Here is a 14202-nt window from a genome sequence, read left to right as displayed (position 1 = left end):
AACCCTCACTCACTCATTCTTTGGACAAATATTTATTGAGCCCCTACTCTGTGCCAGGCGCTGTTGTGGGCATTGGGGATAGGACAGAGAATCAGACCAATTTCCCTGCTCAGGGGAAGCTGACCACCTAGCGTGGGGAGAGAGACTATAAACCAAATAAACTAGCAAAATATATAGCAGGTCAGATGAAAATAAGCGCAAAGAAGAGAAATAAAACAGGTAAAGAAGTATTTTTAGAGTGGAAGGGAAGGGAGTCAGAAAAAGCTTCACTGCAAAGACAACATCTGAGCAAATATTTAAAAGAGTGAGACACGGGTGCTGTGGGGTGAGCCTTTCAGGAAGTGGGAACAGGGAGTGCAAAGGCCCTGGGGTTGGATGGTGCTGCTATTAAAAAGGCACAAATGGAGACCCGTAGCCCAGATTCGGGCCTTTGCAGACACCATGGACCAAAGAAGGTGACTCCCAGCAACCAGAAAACAAAAGGTGCCGCTGCCAACAAGGACACGTGGTTGGGCCGGGAGGGAAATGGCTTCCGATGCGGGCGGAAGAGTGAGGGATGGGGGGTGGGGGTGGATTCATTCACGTGTTCTTTGGTAGGCAGAATTCTAAGATTTGGGCCCTGTAAAATCCCCAGCACTGTGAATATGATGGGTTTGAGTCCTGGATTATTCCTGTGATTAGGTTATGTTATATGGTCCAGCTGACTTTAAGAAAGGGAGGTTATCCGGGACTTCCCTGGTGGCGCAGTGGTTAAGAATCCGCCTGCCAATGCAGGGCACACGGGTTTGAGCCCTGGTCTGGGAAGATCCCACATGCCGTGGAGCAACTAGGCCCGTGAGCCACAACTACTGAAGCCTGAGCACCTAGAGCCCGTGCTCCGCAACAAGAGAAGCCACTGCAATGAGAAGCCTGCGCACCGCAGCGAAGAGCAGCCCCCACTCGCCACAACTAGAGAAAGCCCGCGCACAGCAACGAAGACCCAACGCAGCCAAAAATAAATAATTTTTTAAAAAAAAGAAAGAAAGGGAGGTTATCTCAGGTGACCCCTTAAAAGCAACTGGAAGTGGGGCTTCCCTGGTGGCACAGTGGTTAAGAATCCACCTGCCAATGCAGGGGACAGGGGTTCGAGCCCTGGTCCGGGAAGATCCCACATGCCGCGGAGCAGCTAAGCCCGTGCACCACAACTACTGAGCCTGTGCTCTAGACCCTGCGAGCCACAACTACTGAAGCCCGCACACCTGGAACCCATGCTCCACAACAAGAGAAGCCACCGCAATGAGAAGCCCGCGCACTGCAACGAAGACCCAATGCGGGCAAAAATAAACAAATAAGAAATCGTAATTTTTAAAAAAAAGTGACTGAAAGTGAGATTCTCCACCGCTGGCTTTGAAGCCTCCCAAGCCTCTGCAGCCCCGTCTCCTGCTGTGCTCTTCCCCTCTCTGCGTGCTGGCCAGCTGGCTCTCCTTCCCTTCCTAAACACACCAAAAGCTCGTTCACCCCAGGGCCTTTGCACTTGATTTCTCTGCCCCAGATCATCACATGCCTGGCCTCTTCTCATCTTTCATGTGTCTCCTGAAATATCACCTCCTCAGAGACCTTTGCCAGCCAGCCCATCTGAAGAAGCCCTCCCCACCCGCAAATCCATTTACTCGCCTAGTTTTACCTCTTCGTAGCATGTATCATTCTCATATGTTATTTGATTTATTAATTCGCTTGTTGCTTATCTTTTCCACTGGAATATAAGCTCCAGCACTGCAGAAAGCATGTCCTCCTCTATTTCAAAGAGTTTAGAACAGCTCTTGGGGCACAGAAGACACTCAGTAAATATCCATTGACTGAATGATTGGAAAATTCCTCTGATTAGTCAGTGGTTGTTTTTATTTCTTCCAAGGGGTGGGGGGAAAAGCACTGAATAAGGAATAATTCATGGAAAAACGAAAATCCTAAGCTACAGCAAGACAGTCATTTGCATAATGACAAGCTTCTGATTTTTTAATATAATTCCACCTCCAAAGTAAAATGTTAGCTATTCAAATGAAGCCAGGCCCCATGAAAGGGCTCAAATAAACAGGAGCGGGAATCACAAGGGTGGAAATCAAAATCCTTCTGTGGTTGTTTCCCCTCCATCACAGAACGATTTTAGTTTTTGCCGTCTAGAACTTGCCAGCTTTTCCAAGCACTGTTAGCTATCTAACCCAGCGTCCATTCCCAACTTCTTTCTCTCTTTCCTCCTCACTCTCTTAGAGATGAGAAAGCTGAATAGTCATTTTCCCAGACTCTCTTGAAGATCTACTTCTATCCAGTAAGATGGAATGGAAGAGGTCTAGAGATAGTCTGGGAATGCCTTTGCCTCCCAGAAACAGGAACAGAGGTACCTGACCAGGCCCTAGCCCTTCTTCCTGCTTTAAATGTCACCATGATGGCTGGAGTTGCAGCAGCCATCTTGTGACCATGAGGAGAAGGCCAAGAGAATCAGAGATTAGCCCTTAAATTACGGAGCAGCTTTATCATCGTCAAAGATAACCACCTCTAGAATTCTTGATATATGAGAAAAGTAAATCCTTATTAAGACACAATAGTGAGGTTTCCTGTTACCTCCAAGCAAAAATCATTTCCTAGGGCTTCCCTGGTGGTGCACTGGTTGAGAGTCCACCTGCCGATGCAGGGGACACAGGTTCGGGCCCCAGGTCGGGAAGATCCCACGTGCCACGGAGCAGCTGGGCCCGTGAGCCATGGCCGCTGAGCCTGCGCGTCCCGAGCCTGTGCTCCGCAATGGGAGAGGCCACAACAGTGAGAGGCCTGCATACCGCAAAAAAAAAAAAAAAAAAAAAAATCATTTCCTACCAATATACAAGCTGTGTGGTTACAGACAACTCCCTGTAAGTGAATAAGATTTTGTCTTTTGTCAAAGCAGTTTCATACCCATGATCTCATCTTACCATCACAACACCCCTCAGAGTTTGAGTGAACAGACTCTAGTTTCCCCATCTGGTAGATTAAAAACTCTGAGATTCAGAGAGGTGAAGGGACTTGCCAAGCGTCACACAGCTATGGGGTGAAACCTGAGACTCAGAACTACAACCTGGGCTTCCAAATTCCTACTCCAACACATGGAAAGACAAGAACCCATCATATCAAATAGGATCCCTTAGAAGAAAACCTTCATCATAAACCTATGTTTTATGGCTTTAGACCAACAGAAAACTGTCATAAGCCATTTAGAAACCCAGGACCCAAGTGGTCCAGTCTCAGAAGAGTAGTTGGCCCTCCAGATCCACAGATTTCGCCTCCCCAGATTCAACCAACCATGAATCCGTGGACGCCAAACCAGTGAACGCGAGGGCAGGCGATTCACTGTACTAGGTCACTTTATACACAGGACTTGAGCGTCCAAGGATTTTCGTATCTGCAGGCGCTCTAGGAAGCGAGCTCCCCTGGACACTACATTGTGGGATGACTACACTGTGGTCAGATGAACACAGCCCATCAATCATAAAGAAATTCCAAAATAACTCAAGGTCCTTTTTTTTTTTTTTTTTTAGTAACAACCTCCTGGTCTCTTTTTTCTTTCGGCTGCACCACACGGCATGCGGGATCTTAGTTCCCCCACCAGGGATTTAACCACTGGACTGCCAGGGAAGTCCCAGGGTCCTTATTTACATTTACAGTTACTTTACCATGAAGGACACTCCACAGAAAAATATTTCTTAAAATTCTCCTTTCCCTGGTCCACATCCCTCCTACTTCATGCCTCCTCTCCTTCCTCTAGACCTTCCTGAAACCTTCTCTCCCAGACTCCCAGGTCTTTCTCCCTGAGCCAGTTGTCACATGATTATCTCTTAGTCCCAAATCCACCCTTCTTTGCCCTGCTTCAGGACACTGGAGCTGGCCCCGTGAGCATTTCTCCTCTGCCAGCTGGTAGAATGTGGGGCTCTGTCCATGGAGGCATTAGGTGGGCAGCCCCTGCTCTTTTATTCAGAGCAGAAGCCCAGCTGCTCTCACACAGGAGTTTCAGCAGCGCTGCAGGTCCTCCTCTCCTCACCTGGCAGCCCGAAGTACACCCTCAGACCACACTCTCCCCAGCCTGTGGGCCACTCCCAGAGAGCCGCTCACACCCTCCAGCAGTGGAGGACTATATATACGGACCAGCTGCAGCCTTCACCTTCTGACACGCTTCCTCACTCCAGCAGCCTGCGGGGGTTTTGTTTGCTTGTTGTTGTTTTTTTTCGCCGCACCACACAGCATGCAGGATCTCAGTTCCCAGAGCAGGGATTGAACCCACGCCCCCTCCAGTGGAAGCGCAGAGTCTTAACTACTGGACCGCCAGGGAAGTCCCAGACTGCGTGTTCCTGTGGTCGCTGTGCCCTCTTCAAAGAATCTCAGCCTCGGTAAAGGAGGGAGGGGCTGTGGTCCGTTCATTGTCCTCTTTCCTTCAGCTGTTCTTTTGTACCTGCTGCTTCTGGACCCCTCAGGGTCTTCTTTTACCCCCCCCCCCCTTTCTTTTTCAATTTGGCAGCACCGCGTGGCATGCAGGATCTTAGTTCCCCCACCAGGGATTGAACCCGAGGCCGCTGCAGTGGAAGCGCGGAGTCCTAACCACTGGACCGCCAGGGAAGTCCGTTCTTTTACCCCTTTAGTTAGTTAACCACCTCTTCAGAGCTAATGATTCTTTGTAGCCAGCATTTCCTGTTCAAATTACTGATGTCATCTCTGTCTCCTAGTTGGACCTTGACTGATACAGAACTCGCTGTGGGAATGGTTCCAGGACACAGACCCTGAAAGATGGGATTTTGAGATTATGTTGTTCATCTCCTTGGGGTTGAGGGCAGTACAGAGAGTTTGGCAATGTGTAATATATATACCCATATAGGGCTGGATAATATTGTGTACTCGTTTTATCCTTTTCCTCCTATCTAGCAGGTGACAGACACTGGCTTATTATCTCAAGGAGGGGATGTGGCGTCCATGAAAGTAGATACAAAAGCCTTTAGGTTTTATCCTTTTGTCTTCCAAAACCCCCAGCTCTTTAGTTCTAGGATGCTAAATTCAAATGCCCACAGGAATCGAGCTAAGTAACAGAAATGAGTGAAACAGCGCAGTTGCAGAGCAATAGGGAGTGGTATGGACTGTGGTAAACTGGAGGATGCGTGATCTGCTTAACGGCATTCACATTTCATTGTTAAGGAGCAATCTGGGGAACAGGTAGGCATGTCCCCGGACTGACTGAGAAATCAGGAGAGCACAGGGGAATCGGGGCTCAAAATAGAAATACATTTGAGCAGTAGAGAAAGGAAAGGGAATTATTATGGGAAACATCTGTCACATGGATCATCCTTTCTACATGTGGGAAATTCCCCACCGTCCGAGTCTTCATGAGAACAGCAGCTGCCTTTCATCATCAATGACAACTGATACATTTAAAAGCATAATAGTAATGCCTCAAACTCAGAATGCTTGCTCAGTTACTTCTTCGACCTCCTTCACGTATATTCTGTCATTTAACTCGCACACCCCTAGGGGGGTAGGCACAGTTATCATCCCCATTTTGCAGATGAGCAAACTGAGGCATACACGGCACCCAGGGTCGCACAGATAAGTGGCAGAGCCTAGATGTGAACCCACCCAGTCTGTCTCCAGAGTCTGTGTGCTTAACGCTTGACCTGCCTTTCAGCAAGGGCGCGAGTGTGTGACAGAGCCTGGCTGACTCAACTTTGAATTGAGAACTCCTGGCCTGAAGAAGCAGACATGGAGAAGCTATTCTGGTGGCCGCAGCCATGTCCAGTGTCCGGGGGCATCCAGGTCCAGCAGCAGTGGCCTCATCAGACTCTGTGGCGTGCTTCTCTCTGTCTGGACATCCTCGTTCTATGTATCCGGGGAGTATATTTTTGCAGCTTCTCAACAACCCTGTGAGCTCCCCTGGCATCGTTACAATAAATTCCTCTTCAGCTTGAAGCAGCTGGACTCTGTACCCAGCTCACTCACATCCGGGTACCCTGACAGGTACGACTCTATCTCATGCACACCTGTGCTCTGGGGCCGCTGCGCTTACAGTAAGCTCCCTCGGGACCTGAGCATCTTTAAGAGAGATTCTGGTCTTTGCAACTCACCAGTCCTGGATTCAGATGACCCTGGCTTTCCAAACTCTGAGGCCGTACCAGGAAGGGACCGAGACTGCAAGGTAAGCTCTGCTCCAGAATGATCACAGCTGTCCTGGTGACAGCGGCCAGGACCGCAGTGGAGTGTGTGGTTTGGAGCTGATCCAGATGAGGTACCTCGAGCTGATCCAGATGAGGTTTTTATCGCAGTTCATCATTATTAAGAATTAGCTCTGTGTCATTAGCACACCAAGCTATCGACTCAAATCCATCCCACCATCTGGAAGGGGCTTCTGCAAACAGCATGGGGCTCAGATGGATTTGTTAGGAGAGCCGTGAGCGGAGATCAGCTGAGAGGGAGGGACAGACAGAGCGAGAAAGAGAAATAAAGTGAGAGACAGAGAGAGAGACAGAGAGTGAGAAACAGGAACAGGGTGGGATCCGCTTGCCATCTGCCCATGTCATAGATGCGGCTGCTGAGTCCCAGAAGAGGTGATGTGACAGGCTGGCTGAAGGCCAGGCCTTCTGATTTCACAGCCTTCCAAGGCAGACCTGATGTTGGTGCCTGACCGGCAATGATCCCCCTTCTATTCTGGCAAGGGGACCCGGATTTTCCTTTGGGGGACTACAGCTCTCTTCTTTGGGTCAAGTTGTTTAGACATGGATGACCCCGCCCACAAGTGGCCACATGACCCAAGTCTGGCCAATCAGAGTCACAGGGAGAGTTCCAGGATAAGCACGTAACCCAACTTCAACCAACAGAAGCAAGGCCTGAGAATTGTGCTGTAACTCTTGGTAAAGTTGTGTTCCTTGCCCCTGGGAAGTCCAACCTCTTAGAAAATGACTCTGGTGTGTTAGTTGGGTGGTCTGGGACGCAGACACTGAGATGAGGTTAGGAGAGAAAGAGACTTATTGGAGGTGACACCTGTGAAAGATATTGACTAGAAGTGGGGGGGAGGGAAGCAGGAGTGGGCAGAAGCTTTCAGACCATGCAGATCTGACCACACAATGCAACAGCATAAGCACTGAGCAGAAACGACCAAGCCCTCATCCCACCACCATTGGCTGGGGTCACCTGGGATCGGCAAGGCCGGGCCTCAAAAGCTCAGGCAGACCCTGAGGGAGCTACAGCAGGAGGCTGTCAGCAAACTGCACTCCTGGTGCTGATGACAGACTCCTCCTCCAAAGGAGATCCAGCCGCACGCCTCCTGGTGGGGACACATGGAACTGCAGGTGGCCTTCTTGCCCGACAGTGACTCCAATGCTGAGGACAGCAGACCCTTGGTGAGATGGACGGAGAGCACTGGAACATTGTTGGAGCTCCTGGATCCAGCCATGCTTGAAATCCGTTCTTGGGCTTCAGTCGTATTAACCAATAAAGTCTTGCCTTTTCCTTAAGCCAGATGTGTCAAGTTTCTGTCACTTGCCCTCCAAGCATCTGACTAACATTCTTAGTCAAGTCAGCTTCTTTAAGTTCAACAAGTGAATATTTTAGTTAGTGGAATCCCGTCAAAACATCTTCACAGATCAAACTGTCTGAGCAGGAGACCAGAGCCTGTTGTGTCAACACGTTCTATCCCCTCAGCCCTAGCGACTGGGTCAAGCACGGCCACGTGACACAGCGTTGTGATCTAGCTCTACAACAAATGTTAGGAAGTTACATTCACATTTCTGCCTCTGAAAGACATTCAGATATTAACAATTAAGTGACTAAAATGAAACTCTCTCATTGATAGTCTTTTATGGGATAAAGTAGGTAATCACATTTTTCTCTGAGATTCAATAATAAATTCAAAGTGGTGGCCCAGAGTACAGACCCTGGGGCCAGCCCACCTGGGTTTGAGCCCAGCTCCAGAACTTTCGGGCTGCGTGACCTCGGGCGAGTCACTCAGACTTTGTGCCTAGATTTCTTCATCTGTAAAATGGGGGAAATGATAGCACCCACCCCAGGGGCCTGGCAGGAAGATTAAATGCATTACTCCGTGTAAGTGTGCCTAGGACAGTGACTGCTGTGTAATAAGTGTTACATATAACCGTCATCACCTAAAACGTTTCCAACGCCACCCTTACACATTTCCGTTTTCCCGAACTTGACCTTTGTACAAAAGCAAAGGCTGCTCCCCACCCCCATCCCCCCAGATTGGAGGGAGCTGGTGGGCAGAGCGAGCGCCAGCCACCACCTTCTGTCTGTCTTCCTCTGAGGAAAAAAAACATGCAAGCAAAGATGAGGCTCTGTAACCCATCTGAGTGTCTCATTACAATTATCTAATGCTATTGCAGGCTTTGTGTTCTATTTGGCAACTTGTTAAAGTAATTGAACAAATTATAACTAAGGAACAATTATAATGAAGTTTGTAATTAGGTCCTTAAAACAATTAATATGGAAAATATTTCAGATGCTTTTTCAAAAACGGTACTCAAGTGAGGTGAGGCAGATTCAGAAATCAGAGAAAGCTAAGGATGCTTTCTCTGGTTTCTAACGAATAAAGTCCCCCCCAAATCATTATCCGGCATCAATAGGCTAATTTGAATGAGACAGTGGATGTGAGTGTGTAACCCAAGGCATGGCACAGAGTAGGTGTACAAGAAATATTAGTTCCTTCCCTCCCATTGGCAGGAAGGTCAATGAGGGAAGACAATGTCATCTATTGCTGTCTGCGGTTTTTTATTTCTTTTTTCAATTTTTATTTTATTCTGGAGTATAGTTGATCTACTATGTTCTGTTTGTTTTAGGTGTACAGCAATGTGATTCAGTTATACACAGACATATATCTATTCTTTTTTGGGTTATTTCCCCATATAGGTTATGATAGTGTTGAGTAGAGTTCCCTGGGGTCTACAGTAGGTCCTTGTTGATTATCTAATCTATATATATTAGTGTGTACATGTTCATCCCAACCTCCAAATTTATCCCTCTTCCCCCGCCATTTCCCCTTTGGTGACCAGATGTTTGTTTTCTAAGTCTGAGTCTGTTTCTGTTTTGTAAATTAGTTCATTTGTGTCATATTTTAGATTCCACATAGAAGTGATATCAAATGGTATTTGTCTTTCTCTGTCTGACTCACTTCACTTAGTATGATCATCTCTAGGTCCATCCATGCTGCTGCCAATGGCACGATTTCACTTTTTGTCCTGTCATCTGTGTTATATGGGGCCTCGCGGGGAGCTCTACAGTGGAGAACCCTGTCAGACCCCACCTCGGCCAAGGGATCACTCTGCATCATGTTTCCAACGTTTACCCATGTTGTAGCATGTATCAGAATTTTATTCCCTTTTATAGCTAAATAATATTCCACTGTATGGAGAGACCATGTTTTGTTTATCCATTCATCTGTTGATGGACATTTGGGTTGTTTCTACCTTTTGGCTACTGGGAGTAATGCTGCTATGAACATGGGTGTACAAATATCTGTTTTGAGTCTTGGCATTCAGTTCTTTTGGGTACATACGTAGGAGCAGAATTGCTGGGTCACATGGTAACTCTGTGTTTAACTTTTTGAGGAACACTGCCAAACGGTTTTCCAAGCAGCTGCAGCATTTTTTATCCCACCAGCAATGCAAAGGGTTGATTTTTCCACGTCCTCACCAAAGCTCAATTTTTGCACACACATAGATAAGCTCAAGTAACTACCACAGGGATCAAGATATAGAACATTTCCTGCACCCCAGAGGCCAACCTCGTGGGCATGCGTATTGGTGAAAAGCTCCCCAGCAACCGGGTCCGAGAACCACGCCCTTAAGTCTTTGCGGCCGACTCTCTGGGAAGGCTGGCTGATTCCCAACCTAAAAATAAACCTCAGGTCTGAAGATGGAATATTAAAAATGACATTGTCACCTTGACAGAGTGGCTAATAATGCCACAGTGGGCAGAAGCCCGTCGATCATGGGCTGCCGCCTTCCTCTGGAGAGCTGAGGAAGACCCGGGGGTGCAAAGGGATGTGGGACAGATGCAGGACTCACCCGAGTGGATGCCCGGCTGTCCATGCCCTGCACAGAAATCTCCGCCTGCAGCTCCCCAGGCCTCTCCCCAAACTGTGAACGTGAAATCTAGCAGCCAGGCAGAAGGGCTCACCTCCCCAAATTCAATTTGCAAGGTCAACCATGCAAGAACCCAGGCCTAATGGAATTGTCACATCTGTGTCACAGCTATTTACAACATGCTCTTGCGGGGTCTGAACATGAAAGCAATTATGTGATACATACTTTGGCAAGAGCCTGAGGTCCCCATCTGGGGGAGAGAGACACTGCCGAGTGAGGTTATTTAAAAAGAAAGAAAGAAAAGAAAAGAAAAGGAAAAGGGCCACAAAAACACAATCATTATGAAAATTTGAAAATTTCCGCTTCCCCAGAAATCACATGTGAAGACCCAAGAATCAGAATCCTTTCAAAAGCTCCATTGTCTTAAGAGTATAAATAGCGTGCTGTGAACAAGCCACAACTTCAATCAAGCTGGAATAACGGGAAGGACCATTCATGGAACGTCGTCTTTTAACATTTCATGACACATGAATTGATTCTCCTCCAAATCTAATTAGAGGCTCAAACATATGAGAGGGTTTGTGACGGCGTCAAAGTGACTTGGAAACCGTATGTGGCAACTGATCCTCCTCACTGAGGTGTGATTTTTTTTTTTAATCAATCTAGACACGCAAGAACTACCCACCCCACCCCCCAAAAAAGAACTACCCAAAAAAGGACCACATAATGAGGTTTTGATTATCAAGAAGGGGATTCTCTCCACTCTGCAAGCCCTTTCCAAAAGGTTCAAGAGGAAGGTCAGGACCAGCATCTGGCATCCAGCCCTGAGTGACCTCGGGCGAGTTCCTTGAACTTGCTGCCTTATTCCCCATCTGCAAAATGGGGATAATGATGACATTGACCTCCCAGGCTCACAGTCAGGATCACGCCCTTGCAACAGTGCCCAGCACATGGGCGATGTTGGCTATTATTAGCACCAGCCAGCCTAAGGCCCAGACAAATGGCTCCAGGCACTGAAGCTGTGGTCCTGAGCCCCACATCCGTTATAGGACAGCTAAACAGACAATCCCGCAGGCGCCACAGCCCTTGGCCACCAGGACAGCCCAGACTGACGAGAAACAAGCTCGTTGCCTTTGGCACCTGGCACCTGGTTCAGATGTCGGCGCACACAGGGGACCCAGGCCGTCATTATCAGCACTGCAGGCCCACCGTCTGCCTGATGGGGTGTGACATTCATCAGCTCCTTCCAGCGCAGCCTGGGTGGGAAATAAGCACCAGCTGCACCCTCCGGCAAACACCTTTGCTGTTTCCTGTTCCCACCAGTGGTCCTTAAGCATCGCGGCAGGTTGAGGACCCCTGCTCAGGGCGACCCAGGCCTTCCTTCCTACCTGGGGACCACACTCCACCAGGTGTGGCCAATCAGAACCTTCCATTCCCCTGGTCACAGTGACTGTGCACATGACCTTGGCCAGACCAGGCCTTTTGTTGGAACTTAGGCAATAAGTCAAAGATTAACACCTATGCAGAAGAAAGTAGGGACAAGATTTTACAGCAGTAGATGATGTTTATTGAGCGCCTACTATATGCCTGGCACTATCTATAGGCAATGTGCTTACTTCACTCTCACCACAACTCTGTGAGATGCATAGTCTTTTTAATCCTCACTTTTATAGATGGGGAAATGAGGCTCAGAGAGGGTAAGTAAATTCTCTATGGTCACACAGACAGCGGAAGAGCCATAATTCAAATCTAGGCAGCTGGTTCCAGGGTAAAGGCGACAGACTTAGTGAAACAGAATGCTCAGTTAAGTTTGAATTTCAGATAAACAATGAATATTTTTTTGGTATAAATATGTCCTATGTAATATTGGGGACATACTTACACTAAAAAGCTATTCACTGTGTATCTAAAATTCAAATTTAACTGAGTTTCCTGTATTCTATCTGGCAACCTAATTCCAGAGCCCATGCTCTTAACCACTACACCCTACTGCCCTTACAAGATGCCATGAGAGCATGATGCTGAATGCTGATCACATTATCCCAGCTCCTGGATCCCGCTGTGCCTGAAGTCTGTGATAAGAGATGGCTTTTTGTCACGGTGCCAGTCCCAGTTCAAGTGAGCATTTTATTGAAGGCTTACTCTGTGGTTGGGACTGAGGGGTGGAGATACAGAGAAGGAGGAAGAGTCCCATCTTCAAGGGCCTGAGGGAGGCTGAGGAGACAGGTCTCACACACAGAGAGGTGGTAAGTGGGGTGTGATCACACCTGCTGAGGCCCGGGCCATTGAGAGGGTGTATTTGTTTTCTATTGCTTCATAATAGATTACCACAAACTTAAAAGGTTTAAAACAACACACACAGGGCTTCCCTGGTGGCGCAATGGTTAAGAATCCTCCTGCCAATTCAGGGGACACGGGTTCGACCCCTTGTCCGGGAAGATCCCACATGCCATGGAGCAACTAAGCCCGTGCGCCACAACTACTGAGCCTGCGCTCTAGAGCCCGTGAGCTACAACTACTGAGCCCGCGAGCCGCAACTACTGAAGCCCGTGCGCCGAGAGCCCGTGCTCCGCAACAAGAGAAGCCACCGCCATGAGAAGCCCGTGCACCACAATGAAGAGCAGCCCCGGCTCACCGCAACTACAGAAAGCCCACGCACAGCAACGAAGACCCAACACAGCCAAAAATAAATAAATAAAATGAATAAATTTATTAAAACACACACACACACACACACACACACACACAACCTTACCAATTTCATTGGCCAGAAGTCCAGGCACTGCTTAGCTGGTTCACAGCTCATGGTCTCACAAGGCTCCATCAAGGTCCAGGAGGTCCAGGGGAAGTCCCTGGTGGTCCAGTGGTTAGGACTCTGAGCTTCCACTGCAGGGGGCACAGGTTCAATCCCTGGTCGGGAAACTAAGATCTCGCATGCTGTGTGGCGCAGCCAGAAAAAAAAGGTGGAGGTCCAGCTGTGTTCTGTCTGGAGGCCCGATTCGAGAAGGCTCTCCTTCCCAGCTCTCTCAGATTGCTGGCAGAATTCACTTCCTGTGGCTGTAGAGTACATGGTAGCTTGCTTTTTTAAAGCCAGAAATTTCTGCTACTTGGAGTCTCTGACTTCAGGGAAGGCCTGGAACTTCTTTTAAAGGACTCATGTCATTATTTCAGGCCCACCTGGATAGACTTCCTTTTGATTAATGCAAAGTCAACTGATTATGGACCTTAACTGCATCTGCAAAATCTCTTCACCTTTGCCATATCCTATTGGTTAGACTCAGGTCATAGGTCCCACTCACATCAAGAGGAGTGGGTAACACACAAGTGTGGGTGCTAAGGGTGGGAATTATGGGGCCATTGTAGGGTGTGTCCACTACAGACGGGACATGTCAGCCCAGACTGGCACAGCAGGACAGGCTTCCCAGGGAGAGCGGATGTGAGTCCATTTCAGGCGTGGTGGTCTGAGGAGTGAAGAACTTCAGGCAGGTGCAGGGTTTGACCTGAGTGATTCTGGTGCCTTTGTTTATAGTGATTTCTATCTCTGGCCTCACTGCAGCCTCTCCCAGCCATAGCAGGTGGTTGTTTCTTATCATCCCACGTCTTGAGTGAGGAAACTGAGGCACAGAGAGGGAAAGTGATTGGTCTAAACTCAAGAGATGGGAGGGGTGGGGAGAGAAGGGGGAAGAGGGGAAGAGGGGGAGGGGAAAGGGGGAGGGGAGGAGGAGAGAGGAGGAAGGATAGGGGAGGGGAGGGGAGGGGAGCAGGGGCCCCAGGTGTGGGCAAGAGGAAGAGTGGCACTGCGTCTGCCCCCCAGGCGGGCTGAGCCCACCTGCCCACACCGCAGCCCCTGGCCCAGCACCTGGGCTGCAGAGGCCTCAGAGGGGGGCAGCTAAATGTTAACCCAGAGTCTCACAGACTTTTAAAGGCAAACATAAGATTTCAGAGCTTCACTTTGCAGAGTTTAGGCTATGCAAAAAACAGAGCACATCTCTCCCCAGCCCACCCCTATTTTCTTAATCTGGAAATCCATTCTAAGTCTCCAGGACCCAGCTTGTTTTCCAAGCAACCTGAGATTCTGTCGAGCTGGGGAGGGGCCCAGGAGCAGGGAGAGAGACACAGGTGAGAGGGA

Source organism: Stenella coeruleoalba, assembly GCF_951394435.1.
Source record: "Stenella coeruleoalba genome assembly, chromosome: 14".
Lineage (NCBI taxonomy): Eukaryota > Metazoa > Chordata > Mammalia > Artiodactyla > Delphinidae > Stenella > Stenella coeruleoalba.
Note: the sequence above shows the minus strand (reverse complement) of the source record.